The 17,611-nt window shown below is 46.2% G+C and overlaps 1 protein-coding gene across 6 annotated transcripts in view; it reads left to right on the plus strand.

Annotated features, from left to right (window-relative positions):
* The first annotated feature begins 1,252 nt into the window (after positions 1 to 1,252).
* The window catches only part of PPM1K (protein phosphatase, Mg2+/Mn2+ dependent 1K), a 42,439-nt gene continuing 26,080 nt past the window's right edge, over positions 1,253 to 17,611 (plus strand). The window contains exons 1-3 of one of the 6 annotated variants that reach the window (XM_025182884.3): positions 1,253 to 1,417; positions 8,484 to 8,590; positions 10,349 to 10,580. The gene's annotated coding sequence lies outside the window, so the exon portion shown is untranslated. Of the gene's footprint in view, positions 1,418 to 8,483; positions 8,591 to 8,851; positions 9,299 to 10,348; positions 10,581 to 10,605; positions 10,729 to 10,805; positions 12,888 to 17,611 lie in introns of those variants that run through there. The other 5 variants (XM_006111050.5, XM_014571761.4, XM_006111049.5 and 2 more) reach the window with 5 other exon arrangements.

Consider the following 17,611-nt stretch of genomic DNA (forward strand, 5'->3'; position numbering starts at 1 on the left):
TAAACATAGTTACATAGGTCAGTTGGAAGTAACGGAGATCAAGTTACCACAGGGGTGTAGCTGTGGGTGGGCCTGAGTGAGCCATGGCCCACTCACTTACATGCAGACTCAACCCCAGCTCAGTATCTGCCAGCCCTGCCACCATGCTCTCCTGCCAGCAGAACTGTGCACTGCTACTTCAGTCTCTGGCCCCAGCACAAGACACAAGGGGAGGCGCATCAGGGCAGGTCTGAGTGAGGCTAGTGCTGAGGTTGAAAACTGGGGCAGCAGCATGTTGTTGGGGCTCCCCTCTGCCCCATGGCCTAGCTTTTAGCCACTGCACAAAGAACAATTTAATCTTCCACTGGTCTCCTCTCCAGCCTGATACAATTCCCGATGCACTCAACTTCAGAGCCTTACACTTAACCCTTCACTAGTCCGTTGGGGCCAGAAGTGGGAAAGAAAACTACTCTCCCAGGAACAAAATACAGGACTATGTAGCACTTTAAAGACTAACAAGATGGTTTATTAGGTGATGAGCTTTCGTGGGCCAGACCCACTTCCTCAGATCAAATAGTGGAAGAAAATAGTCACAACCATATATACCAAAGGATACAATTTAAAAAAATGAACAAATATGAAAAGGACAAATCACATTTACCCTTCCCCACCTCTAATATCATTAACTCACAGGCATTCACCTTCCTTCCCCCCCCCCCCCCATCCCTCTTCTGTTCTGAAATGTGATTCGTCCTTTTCATGTGTTCATTTTTTTTTAAATTGTATCCTTTGGTATATATGGTTGTGACTATTTTCTTCCACTATTTGATCTGAGGAAGTGGGTCTGGCCCACGAAAGCTCATCATCTAATAAACCATCTTGTTAGTCTTTAAAGTGCTACATAGTCCTGTCTTTTGTTTCAGCTACACCAGACTCACACGGCTACATTTCTATCACTGCTCTCCCAGGGATAGGAATGCTGTCACTTCATTGCCATGCCATGAAACTAAACCTAATCCCGCTCTCCCCCCTCGCGCTCCCTTCCCTTCACAGCGGTTTCAATCCAACGAGACGTGGGAGGATCAGCAAGCCACGCACTGCCTCGAGAGCAAGGCTGGGTCCCGGGCCAGGGCAGCGGGAAGGAGGCTCGTTCGAGTTCTCAGATGCCATTGGCCCGTGCAGAGAAATGGGGGCGGATGCGTTCCTGCCCCATCCCTGGTCTATTGGCTAAGGGAGCTGCCAGCTTGACGGGGAGTCGGGTTTCCTCCTTTGCGGAGGCACTTGCAATAAAAGGTTCTAGAATTTCGCCCGGACGGCCGCGGCAGGGGGATCGCTCGCTCGCTCGCGCCGGGTGGCTGGCGGAGAACACGCCCGCTCCCTTGCGTGCGCTGGAACGAAAGGGCGAAACAGCCTTTCCCTTTAACGGGCTCTCACCCAGGTAAGAGCGGCGCTGAACCTGCCCCTCCGCTGTGTCTCGGAGCCGCCTGGCTGCTCGCTCCGAGTTCTTCGTCCTGCCACACCACCCAGCCACGTCTGCACGGGCATGAGCTCTGCCGCTCTTGAACCGCATTTTTGTGTGCTTAAAAAATCAGTCGGGATTCCCCCATTTTGTGGGGAAAGGCACCTGGCTGCGGTGACTCCGCAGGCGCGCACAACGCTCCCTGCGGAACGGACGGCCCCGTTTTAATCCGGTGACACTTTCCCGGCTCTAGTCGCCTGTCCCCTCGGTGGCGTGTTGGAGGCACCGCGCCGCTGAGAGTTGCTCTTCAGGGAGGCGATCGCTTGGGAGTGACGGGCCGGTGGGCTCCTTATCTCGGTAGCTGCTGAGGCAAATGGCGCTGCCCTGCAGCACAGCAGGGCAGGAGCGATGGCGGATTCGGCGCAGGGTAGAGCCCTGCGGGTTTTAGACCGCGGCCCGGAGGGCTCCTTAGTCTCACAAACAACCCGGATAGTAATTGGGAGGGGGAATTGCAGGATGGGGGCGCGTTCCGCCTTCCCGCAGCAAGGCGCTGGCAGCTGGGCCGGGGGTGGGGCTGCTGCGTGTAGTGAGCGCGAGCCTTGCAGCTGCCAGTGCTTTCCTTAGAGCCTTGCCCTTGGGGCTTGTGCCTTTGCTACCCTTCCAGTGTAGGTCAGGTAACCAAAGCAGCCTCCCCTGCCCAGTGCGTGTCACAAGTCAGTACCCAGTTCCCGAGTCCCACCCACCGTGCTGTTTACTTGTGGGTTGCTTGCACTAGCAATCCCTTGCCACTGTCTGTGCTCCCAGTCAGAACAATTCAAGACTTGGAAAACCTTGGACGAGCCCTAGTATAAAATCAATTAATTGATGCTGAAATATAAGAATAATATTTGGTTTAGCCCCCAGCGAAGGGGTAACGCGATTTAACGAGGACGCACTATTGAGTCAGCGGAAGCAGATTGTAAATTCTTGTTTCTAACCTAAGTAGTTTCTGTGCCTGCAGAAGTTGGCTCCTGCCATGGGTATCTGCCCTTAGATTAGTCATTTACCAAAAAGTGATTGCTGAGTGCACTACTTGAGAAAAGCATGGTGCAAAATGGGTTTTGATAAGGGCAGCAAAAGGAGAGAAATTTTGAATTTTTAGAAAGTTTTTGGCTTTTCTAGACTGGTATTAACAGGGGAAAGGGAAATGAAACCTACTTTCCTCTCATTTGTTTCCTTCCTTGAAGACAAGCATGCTGCATGCTAGGAAGAAGAGTTATTTTTATTACTGTAATTCTCATAGCTTTCCAATTTTATGTAAACACTAAGGATATGTCTACATTGTGCTCTTGCACAAGAACATATGCAAATGAGGTGCAGCGATGAATATTGCCATGCGTTATTTGCATACTTAATGAGGCTTTTGTGCAAGAAGAAGCAGTCTACACTGCTCTTCCAGAAGAGAGCATCTACACTGGCATGTGCTTTTGCACAAGAGCGTCCATGCCAGTGTAGACGCTCTCTTGTGCAAGAAAGCTCTGATGGCTGTTTTAACCGTAGGGCTTTCTTGAGCAAGAAATTCATGTTGCCTGTCTACACTTGCCTCTTGCACAAGAACAGTTGCGCAAAAGGGCTTCTTCCTGAGTGGGAACATCATAGTTCTTGTGCAAGAAGCCCTGATTTTATACAGTAGAACGTCAGTTTACTTGCGCAAGAACACATGGCCAGAGTAGACAGGCAGCAAGTTTTTGCGCAAGAGCAGCCGCTTTGGTGCAAGATCGTGCCAGTGTAGACACAGCCATACGTTTTAGAGTCTGTCTATATAGATATTGCCTCCCTGGTAATCCCTGTTCTCGTGGCATAATTTCCCTCTTGATTTATGCAACATAATATCTCTTTTATGCAGGTTTTCTCTGAGTTCAGAACCATAAAAGGATTTAGAATAGTGATAGAAATGTAGCCATGTTAGTCTGGTGTAGCTGAAACAAAATACAGGACTATGTAGCACTTTAAAGACTAACAAGATGGTTTATTAGATGATGAGCTTTCGTGGGCCAGACCCACTTCCTCAGATCAAATAGTGGAAGAAAATAGTCACAACCATATATACCAAAGGATACAATTAAAAAAAATGAACACACATGAAAAGGACAAATCACATTTCAGAACAGAAGGCGAATGCGGAGGGGGGGGGGGAAGAAAGGTGAATGTCTGTGAGTTAATGTTATTAGAGGTGGGGAAGGGTAGATGTCTGTGAGTTAATGGTATTAGAGGTGATAATTGGGGAAGCTATCTTTGTAATGGGTAAGGTAGTTGGGGTCTTTGTTCAGCCCCCTGCAGAGAGTAACAGTTTCTTGCCATTTCAACCAGAAAGGACACTGTCTCAATGACCTACTCACCTGCATCCTACTTCAGAAGACATTCAAATCTGCACTTGAAAGGGAATCCTCTGAACTGGCATTCATGCTAAAATTCTACACACTCTGCAGGGGGCTGAACAAAGACCCCAACTACCTTACCCATTACAAAGATAGCTTCCCCAATTATCACCTCTAATACCATTAACTCCCTCTCCTCAGCAGCCTCTGTCCGCAGGGAGCACGGACACCTCCCGGACAGGGACTGCTGCCACCCTGTGATGCTGCCTCTGTATCAGTTACCCGATATCTAACATCCTTAATCAGGTTTAGAAGAGCAAGCATCTCAGAAGGACTTGAGTTTCAATAACATAAATCAACACTTGGAACTCTGGAAAACAAACTCTGGTACAGTAGTAATCCACTTCTAGATATCGGGTAACTGAATAGTTGAGTAACCCCTTGAATTCTTATCCATTACTTGAATATTCTATAGTCCCTGGGGGCGGGGGCAGCCAGCGTAATCCGGCACCACTCCCGGGGAGCCACCTGACACCCTGCACTGCTGCCTTAGGGTGCCAGGTGGAAGCTGGTCTGAGAGAGGAGCCAGGTTCCAGACTGGCAAGGACTTATGACCCCACTCTCAGGGAGGCTTTGCAGCGGGCTGTGCAATATAAATCTTATTTATAAAGCTTTATACATGTAACTGCAAAGATTTTCAGCTCTTTTTAACCAAATTTTACATCCCTAAATCAAATCTAAAAGAGCATCTCCCCTTGTAGCATTCTCCACCTCTGGAATAAAAAAATGTTTTCAATACGTTTCAAGAACTTGTTGGATAGTCTGTATCCTTCTGCCTTATTTTCCCAACATGTGTCTGGGTAGTTGGAAGTCCCCCATCACCACCAACCCCTGTGCTTTGGACGATTTTGTTAGTTGTTTAAAGAAAGCTTCATCCACCTCTATTACCTGGTTAAGTGGCCTATAGTAGAACCCTACAATGACATCTTCCTCACTTTTACCCCTTTTATCGTTATCCAGAGGCTTTCAACAAGTCTGTCTCCTACATCCATCTCAACGTTAGATGAAGTGTACACATTTTTATTATATAAGGCAACAGCTCCCAATTTTCCTCACCTGTCCTTCATAAGCAGACTATACCCTTCTATACTACCAAGTCTCTGTGATGCCAACTATGTCATAGTCGTGTTCATTTACTAGCATTATGAGTTCATCCTACTTATTCCCTATACTTATCATACTTGTATACAGGCATTTAAGATACTGATCTCCCCACTGCCCATTCCATCTGTTTCTCCTTGATCTCTGCTCTTACAGCCCATACTACCCACATTTCTGACCCTTTCCCCAGATTTCCATGGTTTTTTTTTTTTTTTTTCCTTATCTGTGGGCTTTGGTCACCTGCCCCCTTCATACCTTGTGTGAGGGATGTTCCCCACTCTGGCACTCTGAGTGCAGAAGGTGAGGGCCTGCAAGAAAGCTTCAAAACCTTGCGTCTACAGGTACTGGTTACAACCCCCCCCCCCACTCCCGAATAATAAATAATACACAGATTTTTGGGGAATCACTGCCACCTTCAAGTGTGGTGGTTTTTGTTTTGTTTTGTTTTGAAATCCCTAACCAGGGCTGAACACTTGAAACCACTCCCAGGGAAAAGAGGAAAAATAAGCTGCAGTCTTTGGTAGCTGACCCCTGAATCTGAAGCATGCAGATACACAGACAGACCTTCTAGGACACAAGAATCAAATAATCACCTTAAAAAGGTGATTTTTAAAAAAAAAAAAAAATTATAAAACAAAAGAAACTTGATAAAGCATACTTCTTTGCTAGATGTTACAGAGCAATTAAGGAAAGCAAATTAGAACACAGAGAAGTCTCTGGAAACAGTCTTAAATGGTAAAGAGGGAGGGGAGGCATAGATTCACACAGAGCAGTTCAAACCAAACCACAAAATAGAGAGATTACCCTGAACCATTTTAGATCCATTTTTTCCCCCTTTTACTTACTTCCAGTGTCCTCTTCGTTCAGTCCACTCCCATGCTCCGAATTCCTTGGAGGCCTGGTAGTCCTGCCTGGATTTAAATAATTCTGTGTCTCTCAACTCCCTTTTTTTCTCTTCCCACACAAAGGCTATGCCTAGACTACGTCCCTCTTTTGAAAGAAGGATGTAAATGAGCCCGATCGAAGGTGCAAATGAATCACGGATTTAAATATCTCGCTTCATTTGCATATTTGTGTCCAATCGCTGTTTCGAAAAAGGGAATTTTGAAAGTCTAGACTGAGGTTTCACGTGGTTCTTTAAGGGGAGAAAAAAAAACCCATGAAGACAGAGGCAAAAACAGCATTGAGTACTTCAGTATTTCCCACGTCATCTGTCACTAGGCTATCTCCCTCGTTCAGTAAGGGTTCCAAACCTTCTCTGACCACCTTATTGCTAACATGCCTGTAGAAATCTTTCTTGTTACCTTTTACTTCCCTTGCTAGCTGCAATTCCATTTGTGTTTTGGCCTTCCTGATTACATCCCTGTACATGCTCAAGCAATATATTTATGCTCCTCCCTAGTTATCTGTCCAAGTGTCCACGTCTTGTAAGCTACCTTTTTGTGTGTTAACTCCCCAAGGATTTCACTGTTAAGCCAAGCTGGTCACCTACCATATTTGGTTTTCTTACTGGGATAGTTTGTTTCTGCATTTTGCTTCCCAAGGGATTCTGCCCATCAGTTTCCTGAGGGAGTCAGTCTGCTTCTGTGAAGTCCAGGGTCTGTATTTTGCTGGTCTCCTGTCTTCCTTTGGTCAGGACCCTGAAATCGACCATCTCATGATCATTGCTGTGCAGGTTGCCACCCACATTTACTTTTCCCTACTAATTCCTCCCTGTTTGCGAGCACAGGTTAAGTTGAGCATGGCCCCTGACTGGTTCCTTCAACACTTGTACCAGGAAGTTGTGCCCAACGTTCTCCAAAAGCTTCCTAGATTGTCTGTGTATTGGTCTCCCAGCAGATGTCAGGGTAATTGCACTCCCTTTTGAGAACCAGGGCCTGTGATCTGGAAACTTCTGTTAGGTGTCTGAAGAAAAACTCGTCTACTTGATCCACCTGATCTGGTGGTCTACAGAAGATAGTGACCACGACATCACTCTTGTTACTCCCTCCTCTAAACTTAACCCAAAGACTCTGAACAGGCTTTTCACCTGTTTTATACTGGAGCTCTGAGCAATCATAGTGCTCTCTTGTCTATGGTGCAACTCCTCCATCTTTTATTCCCTTTCATGACAGTGCTCCAATCATGTGAGTTGTCCTGCCAAGTCTGCATTATTCCAATCACATCATAGTGATTTCTTATCTCTTGTTTCCAGGGCAGCATAATGGTTCTCCTTCACCATTGGGGGGAGAGGGGTTGGGTGTAGGCGTGGAGTACTGCCTGCTGCCAGAAGTAACTGGCACCCAGTGTCCTCTCTTCGACAGAGCAATCTCCTCCTCCTCCAGTGATGTGAAGCTGGATAGCTTCCTATGCTGGTGAGAAGCACACGGGATCTTTTTCCGGGGAAAAGGCAATATGCTGTGTTTCATAAGAATAAAGTATGAAAAACAGCACGCACGCACGCGCACACACACGTCCTGCAGATGATTCATAGTTACTAGTCTGCCATGGCTCAAGTCAGTCTTATTGGCCAAGTAAGATTTGAACATGAGAGAAGAGTTGAGGTTTATCAGTGGTGATTTGAGGCTCTTCTGAGGCTTGGCTTGCAGGACCCAATCCAGAGTCTTATGGCAAGCACACCCCATTTGAGTCTCTGGGTTTTGCAGTGTCATGCTGCAGTCCTTGAAATATTAATCTTGGGGAGTTGCCCCCAGTTACCCTCAGACATTTATGGTCAGCCTTAGTTGCGTTTTGTTTGTGGTCTTACCTTAAGGAGTGTCTGCCTGTCTTCTGAGCTTGTCTATTTTGCTAATTCATTCAGCCTAAGGTATAGTGAATGTTCTCTGATAATTTCCAAGTCTCTCAAGTCTTTTTGACCATCTGGATCTTCATGATGAAATTCACACACATTCTTGCACTCACACTGAACAATTTTACAGAGCATTCCAGACAATGGATTACATAGTTACTAAAAGACTTAGCTTGCAGTGTAGACATTGCCTAATCATGAGAAATCAGGAGGAATAGAAGCATATAGCAAATCATTATATAGGCCAGCGTGGGGAACCTTTTTTGGGGTTGGAAGCTGCTGACCCACAGAAAAATCATTTTGGGGCTGCATACAAGACAGAAGCAAAAAAGAAAAACCAAACCCTCACTGATGTGTCTGTCGTCTTAGTCAGAGGCCACTTCCCACATTCTCCTTGCACACCAGAGCTTTGGGGGGGCCCAGGCTGATAGATTTTGTGTGCTTCAGCCCCACGATGGAACAGTGGGGGGGCAGGAGTGCTAGCACAGGCTCCACAATGCTGGGGGGAGCCACAAGCCTGGGGGGCTGGATCCAGGCAAGCTGGGGGCCACATCTGGCCTTCGCGCCTTAGGTTCTGCACCCTGATATATCATTATGTTCTTATGCCAATACTAAAATCCTGTATTTTGGCTACATCCTTGGATGAATACAGTAAAGTCTCGGTTATCTGGCTTTCACTAATCTGACCTTCTGTTTTATCCGATGGTGCTGCCTGTCACGTGATGGCATGGGGCTCCAGGGACACTTCATATCACAAGGGCATGCAGCGCGGGCTTGGCAACCCTACCTCCCCACCCCACACCTGGGGCAGCTCACACCTGTGCTGCGGACTCACCCGGTGCTCAGGTATGCTGGGCCCGTGTCCCGCTCGGGGCCCAATCCTGGCTGTCCTGCCGTGTTAGCGGCTCTGCTTTTAGGAGCAGGCCTGGACCCGGCCGGAGCAAGCAGGGAGTCCGGGCCGAGGCAGGAGGGGAAGGGGAGGGGAGTGGGTGGTGAGGGGAGGCAGGAGTGCCGGGGCCTTGGGCATGACCAGGCATCTTGGGGGAGGAGGGAGGAAGAGGAAGGGGTAGGACGTGGCATCCGGAATCTGCTGGGGAGGGGAAAGCGAGCGTGCCAACCGCCCCCGAGACAAAGAGCGGAGCCCGTTTGGGAGGCTCCCACCAGCTGCCGCTGCTGCCGTCCCTATTATTCGACATTTCCGGTTATCTGACCATCCTCCGGTCCCGTTTAGGTCGGATAACCAAGACTTTACTGTACCCTCATGGATTTCCTCATGGATAAGAATGCTTCTCAGACTAGCCACCTTCTTCTGTCGCTTGTCCACCTACTAGCTGAGAATTTCCACCAGTTCAAATTGGATGGTCCCCTGTTCCCCCGGTTTGCTAGTTTATCTTGGGAACTGGAACCTATTTAATCGAGGGCTAATATATTTTCCCTCCTGCGCTCCCCTGTAGCCTCTAGCCTGACTATCACAGGGTATTTTATTTATTCTGAAATAATGACTGTCCTGCTTGATTTGGGAAGTGGTCTAGGATCCCATCCATATGAAAACAGGTGGGAATGATCTTTCTTTGTGTTATTGGAGATATCTAATTGAAGCATCAAGTAGCATAGAATTTCAGAGGGAACAAATTATAAAGAGTGCACTCAGGCAAAGTTATCTATGCAAAGAGTGTGTGTGAGGACATGGAAATACTTTTAAGATAATTCTTAAGTGAATTAATTCAAAACTGTTGTAGAGGAAGAAGAGAAAGAATTATGATTCTGTTTAGTGATTTGTTCTGGAAAATATTGATCAGACCCTGAAGAAATTTGCCAAAATGGGGCATCATGTGCCTTGTATTGGCAACTGTATATTTTTATTTTGTGTCATTTTAGTCTAATATCCTTTACTTCCCTATGGGGCAACAATGCCAGTTTTTCAGCAGTTGCATAATTAAGGTAATTAAAAGAGTTTTGGAACAAATTGATAAAGGTAACAGTAGCAAGTCACTGAGTTCTGAAAGAACTTCAAATGTGAAATTGCGGAACTACTACCTGTGGTTTTAACCTATCCTTTAAATCAACTTCTGTAGCTAATGACTGGAAGATAGCTAATGTGACGCCAATATTTAAAAAGGGCTCCAGAGGTAATCCTGGCAAGTAAAGACCAGTAAGTCTAGCGTCAGTACATGGCAAATTAACTGAAACTATAGTAAAGAATAAAATTGTCAGATACATAGACGAACATAATGTTTTGGGGAATAGTCCACATGGTTTCTGTAAAGGGAAATCATGCCTTACTAATTGACTAGAGTTCTTTGAGGGGGTCAACAAACGTGGACAAGGGAGATCTAGTAGATATAGTGTACTTAGATTTCCTGAAAGCCTTTGACAAGATTCTTCACCAATGATTCTTAAGTAAAGTAAGTTATCACGGGATAAGAGGGAAGGTCCTCTCATGGACTGATAACTGGTTAAAAGACAGGAAACAAAGAGTAGGAATAAATAGTAAGTTTTCAGATTGGAGAGAAGTAAAAGGGAGTTACACACCTTGTGCGGTAACGACTGTTCTTTGAGATGTATGTCCTCGTGTTTGTTTGTTTGTTTGTTTCTTGATGACAGGTAGCGCGGAGCTGCAGATCAGAGCCCTGCAAAGCAGTTTCCCCTGTTGGGCCATGCATGTGCAGGAGGCATCTTGCTGCTTTCACGCCTGAAGCGAGCACAGCCCCACCTCTTCCCCTTCTATTTCTTATCTACGCCTGAGTAACTAAGACTCTGAGAAGAGGGGAGGAAAGAAGGGCTGTGGAGAACCCACAGGGACACCCATCTCAAAGAACAGTCATTACTGCATGAAGTGAGTAACTTTCCTCTTCGAGTGATGTCCCCGTGGGTGCTCCACTTTTGGTGACTACAGAGCAGTGTTTGATTTGGACAGTGGGAGTCGGAGTCACCGTTAGGTGATGGTGTATAAGACTGCAGTCGTCACCACCACTGAATCTGAGGTCAGTTGTAATAGTACCGCATAATGTTTGGTGAAAGTATGGTATGATGACCAGGGCTCGACAAATTATGGAAAACCCTACTCGCCAGACAAAAAAGGGACTCGCCACCCCCTTCTTCCCCCAAAGTGGCTTTTTAATGGCATAAAATCCTAATAAGAATAAGAACAGTAATTACTAATACATTCTTAATAAATATAACCCACGTTATTAATAAATATCTTATAAATTTCTACCTTTTCCCTCTGCTGCTATGTCTCCTCCCCTGTTGCCTGCTGCCCCCCAACCCCTCACCCTCTTCTGCTGTCCTGACTCCTGCCCTTCTCGCTGCCCTCAGTCTTCCTGAGACCTGCCCCCCTCCACCAGCCCTTCTCTCCCCGCTGTGCCCACTCCTCCAGTAGCCCCACTCTGATCAAGTGAGCTACCCCTCCTCATCCCCTCTCCTAACACCTCCCTCTACACACCTGCCTGCCTCTGGTGCTGGTCCCTCCCCTGCAGGTGTCTGCCCTTCTGCTTCATCCCCAGAATCCCCTGGCACCTGCACCCCCCTGGTTCCTCCCCCTTCCCTCACTGCCCCTGCCCCCATTGCCCTCTTTTTCCCTGATGCCCACCCTCTCACCACTCTCTGCCTCTGCTCCCCTCATGCCCCTGTGCCCTCACACATGCCTTGCTCCATTCTCACCCCCTCATGCCCACCCCTTCTTTCAAGCATTCTCCCAGCACCTCCCTCTAACCGCTTGTCACTTCTGTCAGTGGTGCAACTGGAGCAGGCCCCGTTGTTGCTAACTGGCCTGGCGTACCTGCTGAAAGGAAGGTGGAGCAGGGAAGAGGCATTTCTGCAGGGCATCCCAGACTGCAACCTATGAAGCCGCCCTGCTGCCCTGCTTGCTGGCGGGCCGCTGGCAGGTAGCTGCCTCTGTATCTAGGAGAAACAGACATCCACCAACATAAAGAGAGAAGAACGTATGGCGGTATAGTAAATCTTTTGTGTAGTGGATGGCGAGATGAGGTGTAGACGGATGCTATCCAGAGTTGAAAGCATCGGAAATGTAAGTGGTCATGTTGGACCACATAAATAGTTGCAGCTATATGACCCATCAACCGCAGGCAGGTAAGTATCATGGTAGAAGGGCTCATGGATAGGATACTTATAAGATCTTGAATAGCTGTGAATCGTTGTTGTGGTAAGTATGCCCAGGCTGAGACTTGAGTTGAGGTGAGTGCCAAAGAATTCTATGCTTTGAGCAGGTTGTAGAGTTGATTTTTGTTCGTTGATGAGAAGGCTGAGGCGACTGAAGAGGGCTTTGGTCTTGTTTATCATGGAGTTAGTTTCCTTGTGTGACCTTCCTTTTATCAGCAGTTGTCGAGGTATGGAAAATTGATTAGATGTTGTTGTAGATATGCTGTGGTTACAGCTAGCACTTTCAAAAATATTCGAGGTGCCGAAAGGCAGGACCTTGTACTAACATAAGAACAGCCAGACTGGGTCAGACCAAAGGTCCATCCAGCTCAGTACCCTGTCTGCCGACAGTGGCCAATGCCAAGTGCCCCAGAGGGAGTGAACTGAACAGGCAATGATCAAGCGATCTCTCTCCTGCCATCCAGCTCCACTCTGTGACAAACAGAGGTTGGGACACCATTCCTTACCCATACTGGCTAATAGCCATTAATGGACTTAACCGCCATGAATTTATCTGATTCTTTTTTAAATCCTGTTCTAGTCCTAGCCTTCACAACCTCCTCAAGCAAGGAGTTCCACAGATTGACTGCGCTGTGTGAAGAACTTCCTTTTATTTGTTTTAAACCTGCTGCCCATTGGTTTCATTTGGTGGCCCCTAGTTCATATATTATGGGAACAAGTAAATAACTTTTCCTTATTCATTCTCTCCACACCACTTGGCTGTGTCTAGACTGCATATGGGTAGTTGAGACAGCAGTTGAAGCTCTGTCCACAACCGAGGGCAGTTAGAGGAATCGAAGAGGCGGCGTCTGGCTGCGTGCGCCGGACGCTCAGGCAGATACATACGCTGTGAGATGTCCTGTTCATGCACAGCCCAACTGGGTAAACTACTTTACAAGGCTCTGATCTGCAGCTCCGGGTGACCTGTCACCAACAGACAAACAGTGGAGCATCCACAGAGACATCACTCGAAGAAATAAGGGTCTGTACTGGGACCAATCCTATTCAACTTATTTAAAAATTATCTGGAGAAAAGGGTAAATAGTGAGGTGGCAAAATTTGCAGATGATACTAAACTGCTCAAGATAATTAAGACCAAAGCAGACTGTGAAGAGTTTGAAAAAGCTCTCATCAAATTAAGTGATTTGGCAACAAAGTGGCAAAAGAAATTTAATGTTGATAAATGTAAAGTAATACACATTGGCAAAAATAAGCCCAACTATATATACAACATGATGGGCTAATTTAGCTACAGCTACTCAAGAGAGAGATCTTGGAGTCATTGTGGATAGTTAGAGAACATAAGAACAGCCATACTGGGTCAGACCAACGGTCTGCCTGCACAGTATCCTGTCTGCTGATAGTGGCCAATGCCAGATGCCCCAGAGGGAGGGAACACAACAGGTAATCCTCACGTGATCCTTGTCACCCACCTCCAGAGAAACAGGCTAGGGACACCATTCCTATTCATCCTGGCTAATAGCCTGGCTAATAACCTCCATGAATCTATCTAACTCTTTTTTTGAACCCTGTTAGTCCTAGTCTTCACCACGTCCTCTGGCAAGGAGTTCCAGAAATTGACTGTACTCTAAGTGAAGAAAAACTTCCTTTTGTTTGTTTTAAATCTGCTGCCTATTAATTTCATTTGGTGCCCCCTAGTCAGGGGCAGATATAGGGCAGGGCGAATGGGGCGGCCGCCCCGGGCCCCGCGCTTAAAAAAGCCCAGCGCATGCGCCGTGGCAAAGGGGGGGCCCTGCGGAGTTACGCTGCCTGGGGCCCTGCAAAACAGTCATCTGCCTCTGCCCCTAGTTCTTATATTGTGGGAATAAGTAAATGTGCAGTAGCAGTCAAAAAAACAAACAGAATATTAAGAATCATTAAACGGATAGAGTAAGACCGAGAATGTCTTATTGCCTCTATATAAAACCATGGTACGCCCAGATCTTGAATACTGTATATAGATGTGGTTGCCTCCTCTTTAAAAAAAAAAAAAAAAAAAAAAAAATATTGGCATTGCAAAAGGTTTAGAAAAGGGCAACAAAACTGATTAGAGGTTTGGAACGGGTTGCATATGAAGAGACATTAAAAAGACTGGGATTTCTCAGCTTAGAAAAGAGGAGACTAAGGGAGGATGTGACAGAGGTCTGTAAAATCATGACTGGTATGGAAAAAATGAATAAGGAAAAATTATTTACTTGTTCCTATAACCCGAGATTGAGGGGGTCACCAATGAAATTAATAGGTAACAGGTTTAAAAGAGACCAAAGGAAGTTTTTGTTGTTGTTTTTTTCTTCATACAGTGCATGGTCAGCCTGTGGAACTCCTTGCCAGAGAAAGTTGTGAAGACCAGGACTTTAACAGGGTTGAAGAAAGAACTAGATACATTCATGGAGGTTAGGTCCATCAATGGCTATTAGCCAGGATTAGTTGGAATGGTGTGTCTGACAGAGGCTAGAGGCTGGGAATGGGTGATGGGAGAGGGATTGCTTGATGATTCCCTGTTCCATTCATTCCCTCTGGGACATCTGACATTGGCTGCTGTCGGCAGACAGGATACTGGGCTAGATGGACCTTTGGTCTGACCCAGTACGGCCATTCTTATGTTCTTAAGGTAATTTATAATAGTCTGCCCTCACATTACAGTGTGAGTTGTTATGGTTTTCTCTGAGCAACCAAACTATTAAGTCATTGTCACTAACGTTCATTTTATTACTACTGTTAAACTGTTAGAAATTTTAGTCAGCAGCCAAATGATCAGCAGAAATGATCATCCAATGCCTTGTTTTGGTCTGTTTGCAGTACTGTATATTTGAACTCCATGTGATGGGTTAGGTGACAGAGTCCTCTAGAGATTGTCATTAGATGGGCTAGTCATACCATTTGTGACGGACCGGGCCGTGTCTGGGCACAGCTGAGGGTGTCCGCTCAGGGCGAATTGCTCGAATCCGGGGCTCCTTACAGCCCCCGACTGGTGACCTCTCCACACAGGCCACAAACCAGTCCCACAGAGCGCTTCAGCTGCCTGCCTGAAGCCTCCCGAGCAAAACCCCAGCAATATCCGTGCCCTAGATGGCCCCGGGCCTCATACGCAGGTGGGGGGTCCTAACACCCAATCCCACCTACCCCGAACAAGTCCTGTCCGGTTCCAAGAAACCAGCCACAGATCCCTGGTCAATTTACCCTCTGGACCTTACCCACAAATCACGCTGGGCCAACCCTTTAGAATCTATATCTAAAGGTTTATTATTACAAGAAAGAAAAGCATGAGAGTAAGGTTATTAAAGTACAGTACGTTACATGCACCGAATCTCCCAGTCCTCGATGCAGGCTCTAGCAGAGATGTTGCAGCTGCTGGTTTAAAAGTTCTTATTGCACATCCTACGATCAGGATGGGTTCACAGGTCTTCCGGGCTCTTCAATCCCTGCAGAGCTGCCTCTGGGATGAAGTGCTGAGCTGAGAACAAAATGGCATCGACCACATGGCCTCTTTAGACCCCCTTCCTGGCCTCTTCTGGTATGCAGCAGGTCACCTGGTCCTCAGCCTCTCTCTGCTGGCCGCTCTTAGGTGTCTGCCCTCATGCTTTAGGTGTGTCTTTGGGCCATCAAGGGCCATTGTTCCACAGGGCTTCACTACTCAGCCTGTCCATAGCAATGCTTAACCACATTCAGAGAAATATTCAGCTTCCACAGAGATTACAGATCTACACACACAGACATTATATACTCACATAAATAGTGTACACAGGATGAGAAAACAACAAGCTCCCATTCAATACCCCATATGGCTCCCTTTTGTACCAATTTCTGGGGCCAACGCCCCCACCTAGGGGTGAAGCAGCGATCTGGCTGCTTCCCTCCAATTCGGTAATGTGACACCATTGAGTCCACTTACCTGCCCTCTGCAGCACTCCACCACCCTGTCCTGGTGAGCCGGAAGCTCTGGTCTCCCTTACCACTGGCACAGAGTTGGACGTCACAGCACACAAAAGAGTGACAGAGATACTGAAGTAGATTAGCTCTGGGAAGGCATAGTCACAGGGACCTGACACAGTACCCAGGTGCACAGCCCCCATGGGATCAAAATCCCAGATAAATTTATCTTGCTTTGCGTAAAATTCACCTGCTTTATCAATGAAAGAGAGATGCCCAGCTGTTGTTCCTTCCCAGGTAGCAATTATTTACACTGGGTTTAATCATAAATAAATTTGATTTTATTAAGTATAAAAAGTAGTGGTTGCAAGTAATAACAAACATATCAAAGTAAATTACTAAGCTAAATAAAACAACACACCAGCTTAGTGTAATACTCTTAAAAACCTTATTGTATATAATTTCTTGCCCTAACAATAGTTTTAATGATCTTTTCTCACAAGCTAGGCAGCCTCCTAGCTTGGGCTCCCCCTTCTCCCCCCTCCCCCCCCAGTCAGTCTTAGATGTTTCCAGAGGTCATCTTGGTGGTAAGCAGGAGGTATCTCCCAACTGCCAATTCCCCTATTTGTCTGGTTCCTTGGCTATAAATAGATTTTTTCCCCACCCTCTTGGAAAAGTACTATATTCAAAATGGGTTCCAGCATCAGGTGATATGGACACATGTCTTTGTAGGACTAGGTTCACAGGAAATACAAGTACTAATCATGGATCATTGTCTTGAGTTCTGGGGCAATTAAGTTACTTGAGTACTGCTAATGGCTTTCCCTGGCACACTTAGATTAATAAACAGGTTTATACTTCACATTTCTAATTTTAAATACAGAAATGATGCATGCATATAAATTGAATATACATATTCATTCAGTGGATAGGTTATATGCCCTTATTTGCATAAGGCGTATTCAAATTGTGCATATTCAAAAACATATTTCCATAAAAAAAATCTATGGGCTAGTTTCTGAGTAAGATTATTTCTTGGTGAATCTTGTGGATGGATCTGTCTAGCTGCTTTTAGCAGTACAAACCACTGTTAACAGGAAACTTGGAAATGGCAGAGATGCTCAATGACTTCTTTGTTTCGGTCTTCACCGAGAAGTCTGGAGGTGTGCCTAACGTAGTGAATACAAGCAGAGAGAGGGTAAGTTTAGAAGATAGGATACACAAAGAACAAGTTAAAAATCACTTAGGAAAGTTAGATGTCAGCAAGTCACCAGGTCCTGATGAAATGCATCCCAGAATACTCAAGGAGCTGATAGAGGAGGTATCTGAGCCTTTAGCTATGATTTTTGAAAAATCATGGCAGACAGGGGAGAGTCCAGAAGACTGGAAAAGGGCAAATATTGTGCCCATCTATAAAAGGGGAATAAGAACAACCCAGGAAACTACAGACCGGTCAGTTTAACGTCTGTCCCAGGGAAGATAATGGAGCAGGTAATTAAGGAAATCATATGCAAACACTTGGAAGGTAATAAAGTGATAGGGAATAGCCAGCATGGGTTTGTGAAGAACAAGTCATGCCAAAGTAATCTGATAGCTTTCTTTGATAGGATAACGAGCCTTGTGGATAAGGGAGAAGCGGTGGATGTCATATACCTAGACTTTAGTAAGGCATTTGATACGGTCTCGCATGATATTCTTATTGATAAACTAGGCAAATATAACTTAGATAGGGCCACGATAAGGTGGGTGCATAATTGGCTGGATAACCGTAGTCAGAGAGTTGTTGTTAACGGTTCTAAATCCTGCTGGAAAGGGATAACAAGTGGAGTTCCTCAA

The sequence above is a fragment of the Pelodiscus sinensis genome, chromosome 4 (genome assembly GCF_052426305.1).
Source record: "Pelodiscus sinensis isolate ZL-2025 chromosome 4, ASM5242630v1, whole genome shotgun sequence".
Taxonomy (NCBI): Eukaryota; Metazoa; Chordata; order Testudines; family Trionychidae; genus Pelodiscus; species Pelodiscus sinensis.